At 45.6% G+C, this 16744-nt stretch overlaps 1 protein-coding gene across 2 annotated transcripts in view; it reads right to left on the bottom strand.

Moving 5' to 3' along the window:
* The window catches only part of LOC128948653 (interferon-induced very large GTPase 1-like), a 77608-nt gene extending 61128 nt beyond the window's left edge, over positions 1-16480 (bottom strand). For both annotated transcript variants that reach the window (XM_054293411.1, XM_054293410.1), the window contains exon 1: positions 16385-16480. The gene's annotated coding sequence lies outside the window, so the exon portion shown is untranslated. The remainder of the gene's footprint in view (positions 1-16384) is intronic.
* Between the last annotated feature and the right edge of the window lie 264 nt (positions 16481-16744).

The following is a 16744-nucleotide window of genomic DNA, read 5'->3' as shown; positions in this document are numbered from 1 at the left end:
TTTCTCCTCTTGCTTTTTTCTTTTTTCAACACTGTGACCAGGGCATGCCAGATTGCTTCTCTGCTCCTCTGCTACTTGGGATCTGGGAGCACCCCCAGCCCCAACAGGCCCAACCTTAGGCCCAGCCATCACTGTTAGGCTGTGCAAAGGAGCGATCCCCAGCCAGCCCCTACTGCTTTGGGGTTTTTTGCTACACTTTGATTCGCCACCCCAGGTGTGCAGTGCCATTGAGAGCAGCTGCTCCCTGTGGGCTGTCCAGGGGAAGCCAACTCTCCTGTCCCCTGTCGCCAGAGCCGCCATTGCCAGCAGAGAGGCGGCCAAGCTCAAGCCACAGCGCCCCCTGCAGCCGCGGGGGAATCATCGCACCCACACGGCCCGGCCGGTAGCCAGCAATGCCCCTGGTGGCTGTGCCCGGAACTGCACTGCAGGGGCGGTGCCTGGCAGGTGAGACAAGGCTGGGATTGGGTTTCTGGTTTTGGTTGTTTGTTTATTGCTGGTGCTGCTGTTGTTTATTTCTCTTTGTGTGTATATATATATATACATATATACATACTCTAGTAAATACCTGTTATTCCTTTGCCTAAAAGCCCCATAATTTAAAAGTTACAATAAAATAGAGAGAAGGCGGTCATATTCTCCATTCCAGGAAGGTTCCCACCTTCCTTGGCAGACACCTGTCTTTTAAACCAGTACAGGTCCACCTCTTCTGGTCAACTTTTATTGAAAAATCCCTGAAGCTCAAGACAGTCATGGGTCACAGCCACTATGGACTTGTAAGTCTCTGTCCAAAGTTTCTCTCATCGGCCTCACAATCGTCATAAAAGGACAGAAACTGGGACCACCGAAAAGAGCCTAGTCAGAATTCTGGCCTTGTTTGAGATGGTTGCTCACCATCCTGAGAACCTTGCCGGTTTGCCAAGCTCTTGTTTGCAGGTGTGTTTGCTGCTATGGAACACTGAGCCTGGTGAAAAGAGGAGGGGCAGCTCGCCCTATCTGCTTGCAGCTGCTTCACAACAATAGCCCAGGAATTGCCCCACCTCTTGGGCTGGTTGGTCTTTTCTGGGGTCACCATTGGTGGTCCCCAGGGAAGACCCTTCATCTGCTTTACAGCCACTGTGACAGATGGGCTGAGATGGGAGAAGCCTCTCCCTCAAGGACTGAGACATGAAACTCCCAAATGGAAAAGCTACCCCCTCCCAAGGACTGAGACCGAAACCCCTAACATGGGGGAGGTGTGTGGGGGAGCCAACCTGACCAAAGCGAGATGTTTGCCTGTGGGTGTGTTGACTGGGCCCAGACTGGTTATCCCTAGAAACCAGTCCTGAAACAATGGGTCCCGCTCACTGCTGATATTGACTTATCCTGCTGAGAACATGGACTGTCTGTACCCATCTTCAATGCCTTCTTTCCCCTCAGTAATTTCAATAGACATATTCTTTACTGTATCTGTTCTCCCTCAGTGATTTTAAGACTTGTTCCGCCCTCAGTAATGGACTATATTAAAACCTTGAGTAAACCAGGATTTCAAGATCTCCCCCTACATGACTAGGCAAACTCCATCAACTGGACTTTGAGGACTTTGTTTTTCTACGTTTGGTAGCTTCGCTCACTTTCTTTTTCTCCCTTTCTTTCCCTATTCTTTTCCTTTTCACCCAATTCCTGCAACACATTAGCTGTGGTCATTCAATAAAAGTGCATTCATTTTGATTGATACTGCAATCCCCTTTCCGTGTTGGTTTTTTGCACTCTGACGTCAGCAAAACGAACCATCATGACTCCCATTCATAGAGCGAATCGTTGAGACAGAGTAGAAATTCTCCAGAGTAGAAATCCATTTTGATTTAGGTGAAATGTACATCTTTGAGTCTGTGATTAGAAAACATAGCTATGTAGCCTGACTGCAAAGCCTAGGCTCAGGGAAACTGATTCAGTGAAGGACAGAGATAAGGGGGGTAGAGACAGAGAGTGATAAAGAGAGACAGAGAGACTGCTGTGAAAGCAGGTCAACCTGACCTAGGAATTCTTTCTGATAAAGAAGAACTAGTCGCAAATGTCACGCAAAATTCGTAAAAATGAATATGTATGAACCTATTGTAAAATTGTATGCATATGTATTTGAGAGGGGGATAAAAAGGGTCCTGAAGTTCCCAGAGGTATGCATGTCTTTTAAAGAGAGTAATCTCCACATGTGTCCGGCGCTGTAATAAACATACCGGCTTTACAGCTTTCACAAAATTGTGGAGTTTTTGGCTATCTCCGCAAAACATTCTGGTGAAGCCAGCCAGGAGGAACTGTCTCTGTCCCTGCAGAGGCAGGGGAGAACAGACAGACTGCTAGATGTGCCCTGGGATTTTCCTGGAGAGCTCTGCTTGTCTCGGCTTGCCTCCTGCAGAGACAGACAAGGACCTGCTGGTGTGGGGAGGATACAGTATGTATTGAAGGACCCCCAGGGGAAAAGAGAGATAGAAGAGAGATAGGACAGCTCAGTAAGTCATTCAGAGATATCTGAGTGCTTGGCCTGTGCTTGCAGCCAATAGAGTGGCTAAACTAGAGATGGGGCTTCACTGACTGATAGAGCGGACCGCTAGTGACCCTGGGAGTGGGTCGAGTGAACCTGTGTTTGTGTGTGTGCGTGTGTGTGGTGTCCGGAAACTGTATCATTGTATGGTTAATGCATTGTGTGGTTAATGCATTGTGTTTGTAATCGTGCAAGTCCATGGTGTACAAAAGAGAGTATATCTACAGTGCAGGGGGGTTTCTACCCGTAACTGAAGGGGCCAAGTGAGGCCTGAGGCACTGGCTGGGGCAGGCTGTGGGCACAGGGAGCACCCGGCAGAGAAGCAGAGCAATTAGTGGAGAAGCGTGGGTGAGGACGTTCATTGAGTAAAGGTGGTGAATTGTGGTGTGGACTGTGCACACTTTTACTGTGGCTAGATGAACCCAAGGGGTTCCTTTGCCCCGGTGGTTTGGACTCGACCCCTGGGAGTTTGTGAATCCTGTGAATTATTGGATAGATAGAGGAGACGAACGAGTTCATTTAGAGGGGCTTTACCAGACTTCAGCTGGTACAACAGTAAGTCTGGACTGGGAAAAACCTGCCATAGAGGATTTAGAGTTCCATGTAATAAATGGAATAGCCTGCCTTTGCAGGCAAATCCTGAGAGCCTTTGGTGCATCAAGAGGCTGGCACGCTGTGTGGGTATTATTGCAGTGTGGAGTTTGTGAGAGACGCTGGTATTGCTGTTCTAATAAGTGATAGGGCACATGCCCCGAGTGTAAATTAAAGTTTCCTGATCAAGATGATTCAGAACCTAAGATCTTAAAGTTTGTGTGTGAGAAATCACATCTGATACCTGCCACCTGGAGCTGTGTGTGGGAGGAAGATTCGGAAACGACTGTGCAGTTCTGTGAAGAGAGGTTTGGGTGGAAGTGAGATAGCGCAAGGAGAAGGAGATAATGGGAACTAACCAGAGCAAGGAAGTTCCTTGGGCTAGCTCCTTGGGGTGCATCTTGGCCCACCGGAAGGAAGTCACCAGTAGGGGGCCTCTGAGAATAAAAAGGATCTAATCCCATATTGCACATGCTGGTGGACTTTGTACAGGTTAAAGGACGGAGAAAAGTGGCCACCCACTGGAACTTAAGATTATAATACTTTACTGCAGTTAATGCTGTTTTTAAGATGGGAAGGTAAATAGGATGAGGTTTCGTATGCTGATATGTTTTTTGTTTTAAGAAATAACCAAGAATGGCAAAAGGACTGTGAGATCAGACCACCTTCAGATCCACTGGTCTTAGCCCTTGAAAAGGAAAACAAGACAAAGAGAGGGCAAATCAAATGTTGCTGTTCAGCATGCAGTATAGGACAACAGTGTATGAGATCAGACAAGGTTTATTATTCTGAGGAGCAAGAACGAGAGACATTTGAGTGGATGAAAGCTCCTCCTAGGAGGAGGGAGGTTGAGGATTAGGATGAAGAGGAAAGGGACTTCCCCAAAAAGGAGGAGGACTCAGGCTGGGAAGGCACATCCACTAGAATCTACCCCCCCTCCCTGCCCCCTGACAGTCCAGTTGCATCCAGAACTGGGAGGCAAGCAGTGTTACAGGCCCCTCTGCGAGAGGCAGTGGGACCAGAAGGAGTGAGATTAATGATTAAAGTGCCATTTACCACTCTTGATTTAGAGGCATGGGAAAGGATTGCTAGGAATTATCATATCGATCCAATAGTTACTGCCAAACATCTACGATATCACAGAAATTACAGAATCACAGAAATTCAAGGCTGGAAGAGACCTATAAGATCATCAAGTCCAACCCATGTTCTAACTATTCAACTAGATCATGGCAGCAAGTGCCACATCCAGTCTTTTTTTGAATTCCTCGAGGGATGATAACTCCACCACCTCACTGGGTAGATGATTCCAGTATCTGACCACTCTTTCTGTAAAATACTTCCTTCTTAATTCTAACTTGCATCTCCCTTGACGCAGCTTGAGACTGTGTCCTCTTGTTCTATCTGTTGTTGCCCGGAGAAAGAGACCGACCCCCAACTCACCACAGCCACCCTTCAGGAAGTTGTAGAGTAATGAGGTCGCCCCTTAGTCTCCTTTTCTCCAGGCTAAACAACCCCAGCTCCCTCAATCGTTCTTCATATGGCTTGTGCTCCAAGCCCCTTACCAGCCTCGTTGCCCTCCTCTGGACAGGCTCAAGCAACTCAACGTCCCTCCTAAAGTGAGGGGCCCAGAACTGGATGCAATACTCCAGGTGAGGCCTCACCAGTGCCGAGTACAGGGGAAGAATGACCTCCCTGCTCCTGCTGGCCACACCATTCCTGATACTGGCCAGGATGCCATTGGCCCTCTTGGCCACCACGGCACTCTGCTGGCTCATATTCAATCGACTGTCAACCAGCACCCCCAGGTCCCTTTCCATCTGAGCATTGTCCAGCCACACCGTCCCCAGCTTATATCGGTGCAGGGGGTTATTGTGGCCGAAGTGCAGGACTCGGCACTTGGACTTATTGAAGTTCATCCCGTTTGATTCTGCCCATGCATCCAACCATTCCAAATCTTTCTGCAGAGCCCTACGTCCCTCTAGCAGATCTACACACATTCCCAATTTAGTATCATCAGCAAATTTACTAATAAAAGACTCTAAGCCCTCATCCATGTCGTCAATAAAAATATTGAACAGAACTGGCCCCAACACAGACCCCTGAGGGACACCACTGGTGACTGGTCGCCAGCTGGATGCAACACCATTCACCACCACTCTCTGGGCCCGGCCATCCAGCCAGTTCTGAATCCAGCAAAGGGTATTCCTGTCCAGACCACGGCCTGCGAGTTTGTCTAGGAGTAAGCTATGGGAGACAGTGTCAAAGGCCTTACTGAAATCCAAGTAAACAACATCTACTGCCTCCCCTGCATCCACTAGCCGGGTTACCTGGTCATAAAAGGTGACCAGGTTAGTCAGACATGATCTACCCCTCCGAAATCCATGCTGGCTGGGTCTGATACCCTGGCCATCCTGCAAATTTTGCATGATGGTGCGTAATATAAACTGTTCCATTATTTTGCCAGGTATAGAGGTCAGGCTGACTGGTCTATAATTGCCAGGATCTTCCTTTACACCTTTTTTGTGAATGGGTATCACATTGGCCAGCTTCCAGTCATCCGGAACCTCACCAGTAAGCCATGACTGTTGGTAAATGATGGAGAGTGGCTTTGCAAATTCATTTGCCAGCTCTCTCATTACCCTGGGGTGGATCCCGTCTGGTCCCATAGATTTATAAATATCCAAGCATTCCAATAGTTCTATAACAGCCTCCTCTTGGATAATGCGGGGACCATTCTGCTCCCTAAAACCATCAACCAGCCCAGGCAGGCGGGTGTCTTGAGGGCAAGTCATCTTCCCATTAAAAACTGAGGCAAAATAGGCATTAAACACTTCTGCCTTCTCCTCATCTGCAAATACTAACTTCCCACCTTTGTCCAATAAAGAACAAAGGCTGGTCTTACCTTTTTTCCTACCATTATTATATTTATAAAAACATTTTTTATTATCCTTAACAGTAGTCGCCAATCTGAGTTCAAACTGAGCTTTGGCCTCCCTAATTTTTTTTCTGCATACTCTATGTTATCAAGCAACACAGTTCAGATTGGGCTGGCATCCAGTTACTACTGGATGCTTTCACTGAAATGGAAAAACAGCTGATCTTAAAGACAGCAGGGACTTTGGCAGAGGATTACTGCAAGAGCAAGCAGCTAGATGTAAAAGAATATTTCCCCCTACAAGACCCAGAATGGGATCCTAATGTATCAGCAGGGGTAAAGAAATTAGCAGAGTATCAAGAGTGGATAGCAACAGGGGTGGAAAGAGCTACTCCAAAAACCATAAATTGATCTGCCTTAGATTCCCTTAAGCAGGGGCCTTCTGAGACTCCATCTGAGTTTCTAGAGCATTTAAGGAATGCTATGCATCATCATACATCATTAGATCCGGGGTCTGAGATAGGGATGAATCAACTAGTTAATTCATTTTTGGGGCAGTCTGCTGGAGATATTAGACGTAAACTTCAGAAAATTCTTAACCAGAAGGGGGAAATCTCAAAGTCTTGCTAGAGGAGGCCTGGAGGGTATTTAGTAACCAGGAAGAAGGATATAAACAAGGAATGAAAAAGTTGGTGGCAGTGGTACAGGAGGAAAGGCAAAGAAAACGCAACCAGGGACCACCCAGACAAGGACCACCTCGGCTGGGCAGGAACCAGTGTGCAATCTGCAAAAGAATTGGTCACTGGAAAGATCAATGCCCAGAACGGAGAAGGGATGACCAACAAATGGCTGCACACATACAAAACTGAGGAGGACCGGGGAATTCTGCCCCAGCGGATCCACTGGTTATAACAGTGAGGCTGGGGGAAGAAGGGAAAAGGGTGGGATTTTTGGTTGATCCCAGGGCTACATATTTAGTTTTAAATAAAGCTTTAGTACCTGTGCAAAATTATTATGTTGTAGTGCTGGGGTCAACTGGCCAGTCTGAAAGGGCATATTTTTGCAAACCTTTGAGGTATAATTTGGGAAAAAAATGGGGTATTCATAAATTCTTGTACATGCCCAATTCACCAAAGGCACTTTTAGGCAGAGATTTATTGGAACAGTTACAACCAGCCACTACATTCAAAAACGGAGAGGTTACTCTGGAGGTGAATGACCAAAAGTACATAGAGGTATTAAGTTTAACCTTAACAGCTACTCAAATCGAGGAGGAAATTGATGAAGAGATACTAAGCCAAGTATTTCCCAGGTTGTGGATCTCTGATGTACCAGGGAGGGCAAAAAATGCCTCCCCTATAGTAATTAAACTCAAGGAAGGGACATAACTGGTAAGAATTAAGCAGTAACCCCTAAAGAAAGAAGACAGGGAAGGAATCAGCCCAATAATTGAAAATTTTCTGCGGTTAGGGTTACTGAAAGAATGCCAACCTGATTTCATTACTCCCATTTTGCCTGTTCAGAAATCTGATGGGTCATACCGGATAGTACAGAATTTGAGGGGTGTCAATAAAGTAACAGAAGATTTGTATCCGGTGGTAGCAATCCATATACTTTATAAACTTGTCTAACACCTGCACTAACCTGGTTTACTGATTTAGACCTAAAAGATGCCTTCTTTTGCCTCCCCTTTCATGAAGCCAGCCAGAAAATTTTTGCATTCAAATGGGAAAGCCCTAAAAGTGGGTGCAAAACCCAGCTCACATGGTCGAGATTGCCCCAAGTCTTCAAAAATTCCCCCACTCTGTTTGAGGAGCAACTTGCAAAAGTTTTGGAGTCCTGGGAATCTCCACAGGAGGAAGGAAGGCTTTTGCAGTGTGTGGATGATCTTCTAGTGGCCACTCGATGAGAGAAGCATGTGTGGCCTGGACGGTAAGCCTTTTGAATTTCCTAGGACTCCAAGGACACAGAGTATCAAAGAAAAAGGCACAGGTAGTGAAACAGAAGGTAATCTACCTGGGGTACGAGGTGAGTGCTGGGCAACGGACTTTAGGGCAGGCTCGCAAAGAAGCCATATGTAAAAACTCAAAACCCCAGACAACAAAGGAACTCCGAACCTTCTTAGGCATGGCAGGGTGGTGCCTGCTGTGGTTTAAAATTATGGACTGCTTGTCAGACCCCTCTATGCTCTTATTGGCCACGGAAACAGAGATCTCCAGTGGGCAAAAGAAGCCACAGGGGCCTTTCACCAGCTAAAGAGTGCTCTCATGTCAGCTCCAGCTTTGGGACTTCCAGATGTAAGTAAACCATTCTTTCTATTTTCCCATGAAAGACAGGGAATTGCCCTGGGAATACTGGCTCAGGACTTGGGTCCATATGGGAGGGCAGTTGCTTACTTCTCCGAGCAACTAGATGCAACAACCAAGGGATGGCCAGGTTGCCTCAGAGCGGTAGCAGCAGTTGTGCTGAATATTCAAGAGGCACACAAGTTTACCCTCAGACAGAAAATGACTGTACTGGTGTCCCATACAGTATCTGCAGTACTGAAAGTAAAGGGTGGCCACTGACTTTCACCACAGAGGTTTCTGAAATACCAGGCCATCATGGTAGAGCAAGATGATGTAGAGATAGTGGTGACTAATATTGTCAACCCAGCTTCCTTTCTCAGTGGAAAGAAGAAGCAGTACACGATTGCCTGGAGACCATTGAAGCTACCTACTCCAGCCACCCAGACTTGAAGGACACTCCTTTGCATGATGCAGAGACCTGGTTCACTGACAGGAGCAGCTACATTGCCAACGGAAAGCAACATGCTGGGTATGCAGTAACCACCTGCAGAGAGGTAATCGATTCTAGACCCTTACCAACAGGTACATCTGTGCAGAAGGCTGAGATAATTGCCCTCACCCGTGCCCTGAAAATGGCAAAAGGAAAGAGAATAAACATCTACATAGACTCGAGGTATGCTTTCGGAGTCGTACACGCACATGGAGCCATCTGGAAAGAGAGGGGACTGCTGACCTCATGGGGAAAGAACATCAAACCTGTACAAGAGATAATCCGGCTGCTGGAAGCAGTTCAGCTGCCTGAAAAGGTAGCAATTATGCATATTAAGGCACACCAGAGAGTGAGCTCAGAATTGGAGGAAGGAAATGAGCTGGTGGATGGAGAGGCAAAGAAAGCAGCAAAAGGTGAGGTAATTATGGGCAGATTTCCCTTGAAGATAAGCCAGAATATAATAATACTAATCAAAAGGGACATACAACCACATACCATTGAAAGGGAGCTGGTAATCCCTTTCCATTTGCATGGTCACTAGTAAGGGAGGAGCACCAGAAAACACACTGGGGCCTAACTACTTAAAAGCTTTTATAAAGTGTAGCTCCTTTCCCAGAATGACCAAGACTGCCAGTGTTACAGAGTGCATTGAAATGAAATGTTGACTTTTAAGTAGTAGTTTCCACAGGCTTTCTAGAACACACATCTGATTGAAAGAATCATTGACAGGAATTTATATGCCACTATTACTCAGATAAACTGACAGTGAGATCCTTGACTCCAGACTAACCCCAAGAATACCCTCAGACCAAAACTAGGTCAGATTGGGAATGGTCATGGAACCGGACAGCAGTGGCAAATTGACTTTTCAGAACTCCCATGGAAAGGGGGGTTGTCAGTATTTATGAGTATTGACAAATACATTTTAAGGGTGGCCAGAAGTGTTCCCCACCAGAACTGCCAAGGCTTGAGAGGTGACCAGAGTAAACAATACTGCTTTCAGAGTTCCAGCCACAATACCTATATGGTGGCTTTAAGTAGACAGCTCAGAGAAAATGGAAAACATGTGACTGGAACTCGGAGAAGGGAGCTAGATGGACCAGTACATAACATACAGCCTGGGGATTATGTATATGCTAAGTCTCTTACAGAAAAATTTTGGAACCACAGTGGGATGGACCATTCCAGGTGCCCCTCACCACCTTCACCACAATCAAGATCAAGGAGCAGAATGCCTGGATTCATCACTCTTGAGTGAAGAAGGCCTGAAAAGCCCCTTAGACAGTGACATCAGGAGACAATGAACTGAGACTAAAACTTACTCAGGCAAAATGAGTATATTGCGGCTGGGAGTAGTTTGTAATTTCATTTACAGAATTGTTTTGTATATAATTATAACTGGAGTCTTAGAATTAGAGAGCACCTCTATCCAAAGCAGTGCTGAATACTTTTGGTCCCAGGCTTTTTATCAGTATACTGGATCCATGGGAGAACTTTCTGAGATAAAAGATTTAAACCTATCCACTGTAGAAATTCATGGGGATCAGGTATATGAGGACCAGGTGTGGCAGAAATGGGAACTGTGGACACTTCAAGGGATCAGAGGAGAAGAAATCAAGGTAGGGTGCTGGGTAGTCAATGGGAAGGCTCATGAGAGACCAGATGCTGTTAGTGTCTCAACCTGTCTACAAGCACCAGGAAGTTTGTGATAGCCCAAGCAAATCAGACTGTTGGTGTAATTTCACCTTAATACAGCCTGTAGAAGTGACTTGCCTTTGGGCTCATGATGCTATCAGGTTTTCATTTAAATTTAAAATAGATACTACACTTTTTACAATATATACAACTTACACAACTCACACCAGTACTCAAGCAGTTCAGACCCAACCCAAACTTGAACCTGAAGTGTATGAAATAGGCCCATACGTAGTAAGGAACATGGGTGAACAACAAATGTTGTTCAATCCAGAATGGTCTCTCACACGTGTTGAGTTGCTAATGCAAATTAACATCTCAGAAATCCAACCAGCCTGCTCCTCTTTCCTAACAACATCCTTTGAGAACTGGACAACGTGGTTACAAAGACAAGTACACCTCAGGAGCAGAATAAGAAAGGATCTAACTGGGATATTAGGGACACAACTGAGAGTTTTAAATGGAAATGATTCAAAAATATTGATGAATAATCTGGCCACTTCAACAGGTGGCCTACCAAAATTGAAGCAGCCTTTACAGTCATCTCTATTGGCATTAGGAACTAGCCAGTGGCAGATTACAAAAGTACTGCCAAAGTGGGGAAAGGCCGGGGACCAAGACCACATGTTAATAGTAGAAGTACTTAGTACAGTTCAAGATAACATGTCTTTAGTTTTCAGTTGTATACAAGCACAGTTATGGATGCAAGCAACAGCAGCTCTGATCATATGGGAAGGGGGTGAAGGTAATTTTCCAAATGAAATTAAGAAAATTGTCTGGGATAATGCAATTGATTTTGAAAGGAAGTTTCAATCCTGATGGACTATGGTAAATTTCACCTAAGATCCTGCTTCTAATGTGGCCACTGTCTTTGTGCTTACCATATGTAATGCCAGTGTTTATGTTATCCACCCCATCATTGCACTAGGATTAAACCATGAAAAAACAATACTCTATCCTTCAGAACATAGAGTGTGGGCACAAAAGGTGAATGAAAAGTGGCAAACAGTAACTAAGAATCCTGCATTACTAGAGAACAGATGGGATTCATTTGTGAAAGCAATACTATTAATGCTCAGGATGTGTGTTTAGACAGTGAACAGAGTATTTGCCACTTCGAAGTTCATCCAGTCACTGACCAGAAAACTGTGCTCATATATACTGGAAAAGGGTGTGTGTGCTTGAGAACTGCTTGTGCTGCTGTAAAAATTGATAACAACGATGTTATTTTGTCCAGTAGAAATCATTCTAATTTTTGTATTTGTAATTTTGTTAAGATTATCAAGTGTGATTATTCGTACATGGCCCCAGTGACATCCCACCAGTTGATTAAAACCAATTATACAATGTATCACAGACTATCACCTACTCCTATTGGAATAGACCTCACATTGCTAAAACAATTAATTAAACACCAAGACCTACTGGAAATCTTGAAGAAAACCCAAGAAAGCGGAGAGAAAATCCTAATTACTGTCCAACATGATACAAAAGAAATAACCAGAATTCTGCAAAGAATAAAACAAAATGCAGATCATCACTGGTTGGATGTAATCTTTGGGTGGTCACCAACTGCAAATGGAATCTTTAATAAGTTGTGTCATCCCATTGTAGTTTTTTTAATATTAGTTGGAGTAAGTTTAGGGTTATCCTTAATATTGTTAATTTTGAATTGGAAAATACTACAGCGAGTAGCTGTGTTAACCTCCTGTGAGACTGTTTGAAGTTCTTCTCATCTGCCTCTTGATTGTCATTGGGGACCACTGAAGAAAAGACCCCAATCTGAAATTGTTGGAATCCATAAAGTTAGAGGATTTTTAGGAAATGGTTAAAAAAAGTATGTAGGCCTCAGACTGAAGTTCTGTTAGCATTGCAGATACAGCAGAAAAGTTTCCCAAGCAAGCAGAAAAGTTTCCCAGGCAGTAGAGCATACGTGACAAATAACAATAGGCCTCTGTAGAATTGGCTTTAGGATGGCAACAAGGTTATTTAATGTATATCTTTAGAAGGTTAGCATGAATAGAGCTCTGTTCTTTGTCTCTTATGAACCAGTCTTTGTTTTAACTACCATTACGTGTGTTTTATAAGATTGGATAGAATTCTTGTCAATATGTGTTTTTCTATGTATGATTGGCTGAAATCTAGACTGAGATGATTTTATGTCTTTCTGTATCATCCCACCCTCGGGGGACATTTTGTGTGGATCAGTGAGCTGTTAACATCATGTCTCCATTGTATTTCTTGAGACTGATGTGCTGGAAATAAAAGCAAAAATCTCTTCACTGGTCTGGTTCCAATGTTGTCCATATCTGGACGTTGTTACAGCGGCCCATGGTTTCCTCAGTAATGCGTGGGTTCCTGACACAATTGGACCTATATCTACCCTTTAACCCGATAGAAATCTCTAGCCCTGTTGAAGAAAGTTACATGCCAAAGGCCCCAAGACCTGAGCACATTGCTAAGCTATTGTTCACAGGTGTGTTTGCTGTAGGCTACACTGAACCCAATGAAAAGGAGAAGGGGCCACCTTGCCCTTTTTGCTACAATAGCCTTGGAAGTTGTCCCACCTCTCAGCCTGGCTGAACCTCTCCTGAGTTTTGGGTGGTCCCCCACAGAAGACCCCTCTCACTCGTTTGCAACCACCATGACAGACAGTCTGAAATGTAAGAAGACTCTCCATCAAAAACCAAGACATGAAATCCCTATGTGAAAAGGTCTCCCCCTACTCTTTCCAAGGACTGGGACTGAAACCCCCAACCCACGGGAGGTGTGTGGGGTGAGCCAAGCTGACCAAAGCAAGATGGATGTTGTAGGTGTGAGCAGTGGACCAAGAAGACAATGGTTCTTGCCCACTGCTGAGAACATGGACTGTGTGTACCCTTCTTAAACACCATTCTTTGCCCCCAAAGACACAATAGACTACCTTTGATTTGCTTTCAAGATTCATCCCCTTCCCCCATCAAAAAAGAGTATAATAAGATTTCAGATGAACTGCACTCCTGAGATCTCCCTGGACATGACATGGTGAACTACATCGGTTGGACATCAAAGGACTTCGCCGTTCTATGTTTGGTAATGATATACCTTCCTTTTTCTCTTCCTCCCTCTTTTCCTTATTTTTCCCTTTTTCCCCAATTCCTCCCCAATTTGTGGTGGTTATTCAATAAAGATGCATTTGTTTTGATTATCACTGCAAACCCTCTTGTGCCGTGTTGATTTTTTGCACCCTGAGATCAAATACACGAACCATCATGCAACCCATCCGTAAGGACGGATCGTGACATCTCCTTATCAAATGTACAAGATAAAGCACTAAGGCACGCTTATTGTCATAGGAATTTGCATGAAGTAAATGAATTTACGTATTCCTTGTAGGAAAGGGGGAAATGAAGAAGAGCGGAAATTTTCCCGAGTAAAACTCCATTTTGATTCAGGTGAAATGTACATCTTTAAGTCAAGTCTGTAGCTTGCAGTTTAGTCTGACTGCCTGTTCTCTTAAAGAGCCTGTCCTTGGAGGAACTGCTTTAGCCAAAGAATTAGAGGCAAGTGCCACGTGAAATCAGTGGAATGAATATGTATGAACCTATTGTGAAATTACATTCATATGTATTTGAGAGGGAGATGAAAGGGGATCTGGAGTTCCCCTTCCCAGAGGTACGCATGTCATTTTAGGGGAATGATTCCCACATGCGTCCAGCCCTGTAATGAACATATCAGCTTCACAACTTCCACAAAAATTGTGGAGTTGTTTGTTTCCACAGATCAACACACTCCCCCCCCAAAGGCACCCCACACTCCCCCAGACACACTCCCCGCAGGGGCTCTGAGCTGTGCTCCTGCTCCAGCTGCCAGCGCAGCCCCTCCCTGGCCCCTCTCTGGCCTCTTCCCAGGAGCTGCTTCCTGGCACCCTCAGGGGCCCACCCCAGTGCAGGGGGAAAATCCACCTTGTCCCTGCCCACAGCTGTGCTTGGGACATCCTGGTGGCCCTTAATGGGAAACAGGAGATGCTGCAAGCCAACTCAGAGAGGTGCCCTCTGTGATCTTCTGCACGTTAGCACAGAGGGTCTCATCAGGCAGGTGCCCATTGGTGGCAGTCTTGGCTTCAGCCACCACGGAAGCACCAAGTTCAAAATCTCTGGTGACAGGAGGAAAAGTGCCTGCAAACCTTCAGCTGGGCATCTGCCTTTAAACCTTTGGGGGTATTACGGGCACGGTCACACAACTCTGAAGATTGTCCCAGTCTCAGTTCACTTGGATGAACTGGATGAGAGATTTATTCCTTGCAAAAAATTCTTCTGAGCATTCAGCTTCTGTCCTGTTGCAGTACAAGCTGATTTGTATGGCATTTTAATCAAGTTTTAAATAAGAAACCCAGCCCAGTTCCATAAACCAGCCTCCAGACTGACTGACAGAGGTTTCAACAAATAATAAGTCTCCTCAAGTACCACCATTTGACTGGTTCAGAGTCTAGGGGGCATGGAGATTAGACCAAGGGCTGTTTCAAGCAGGGAGCTTTGAACTTCTTATAAAAGCCAGCCCTGAACAATAAAACGGGCTGTTTGGCTGATGAACAATGGAGGTCTGTCGTGTGTTGAATCTCAGACACACAAACAGCATGTGTCACAGTCCCACAAAGGTCACAAAACTGTCACCAGTACAGGGACTGACCCAGGGGCTTGGACTGGACTCCTGCACCCTTCCAGAGCCTTCAGGGGCAGCTTTTCTGCTGCAGTTAGTGTTTGAGTTAACCCAATTTTCATTTTTGTAATCAGGATTCTATGACAATGGTTGCTTCCAAAGCTGTCCCTATGTTGTTCCAAGTTGGTATCTCCCTAAATTGTATCTACCCCTGATGTAAACCACGCCCTTTTCTCCTCCCCTTTGCTCTCATTGGAACTGCCTCTATAAACCACTCCACTTACTCCTCCCCTATGGTTATCCCATTGGCTGGCTGTTTGTATCTGCCCACCAGTTTTGGCCTGTATATAAACCACTGCAGATCTGTGCTCCTTCTCTTTTACTTCTGAATCTCTGGATTAAAGACTTTCTGCACTATCAGGTAGAGAGCATCTGTCAACTCCTTTACTTTTCTCCCTGACACTGGAACAGCTAATCCTTCTGTAGAGCCACAGCTCTAAAGTTCAGCTCCTGGTGAATTCATCCGGTGAGTTGTTCCAGACACCTTGGCATGGCTGCTGGTGTTCTAAAAGAGCTAGCTAAACACTCCAGTGGTCACGTCACTTTCCCTAGGGAGTCCATGCATGTGAGAAATGAAACCCTGACGATGGGAGCTCTTTTTCAGAGTGGAAACTGCTAGTTGATGTTGATGAAGTTGATAGGGTCTTAATTTGAAGTGTTGGTCTGTTGTTGAATATTGAATGTTAGAGTTCTGGGATTTGCCTTTGGTTGCCACTGTTAAGTGTTACTGTCTTACCCTGTATTTGTATCCCTTTCCATAGGGAACCCCTTCACCTGCTCCCAGAAGGACTCACATCCGGACTGAATTTAATGAGGGGCTGCTGGTACTATATGGACCCTCTCAAAAACATCAAACCAGCACATAAATTATGATTTTAACCCGAAAGAACCACAGGAAATCACCCACCATTGACCAGAGCTGGATTCCATCCTGTCACCATAAGTTTAATAGCACTCAGTTTAGATGACACCCCTAACCTACGAGCCAACTTTGTCTTCCGAAGGACTCCTATGAGTACGGAAGCTCCAGCTCTGCCAATAGACAAAGCTGCATTCCTCCTCCTCAGCAGTGGTGTGGTGTGGTGTGCACAACCCCTCAGGTTCCCCACACAGAGCTGTTTTTAACAAAGGCCTTTTTAAAGGAGCTGGTATCCTGGCCCTGTCTATTACAGTGCAGATTTGGGCAATGCGTGCAAGGGCTGTGGGCTCTGATTCCCCTCACCCACCTCACAGCAGATGCTCCCGTTGCTCCCAGCCTTGGCTTCCCAACAGACACCGGCAGCCGAGGGCCCCAGCTCAGGGGACACAGCGCAGCAGCAGGGGCAGGCTGGGGTACACGGTGGGTGTGGAGAAGAAGACAGGAACCCCTCAAGAACTCAGGAGGAAGGGCACCAGGAATGACAAGCCCAAAGTCCTAAAGGAGAAGAGCAGATAGTCAGGAGAAAGCAACCCACAGAGGATTCATTCCAGGGAGCACTGGAAGCCAACCCTTCTCTGTAGCAGGCACAGGGACTGCAATGCCTCCATGGTGTTCAGCAACCTAGGAAATGCCGAGTCGTGTTGACTGGACCTTAGAAGCCCCTCTT

The sequence above is a fragment of the Melozone crissalis genome, unplaced genomic scaffold, assembly GCF_028551555.1.
Source record: "Melozone crissalis strain CALT ecotype California unplaced genomic scaffold, PUWL_Pcris_2 ptg000150l_1, whole genome shotgun sequence".
NCBI classification, from domain to species: domain Eukaryota; kingdom Metazoa; phylum Chordata; class Aves; order Passeriformes; family Passerellidae; genus Melozone; species Melozone crissalis.
The sequence above is the reverse complement of the archived record's forward strand: the minus strand, read 5'-3'. Positions and strand labels throughout refer to the sequence as shown.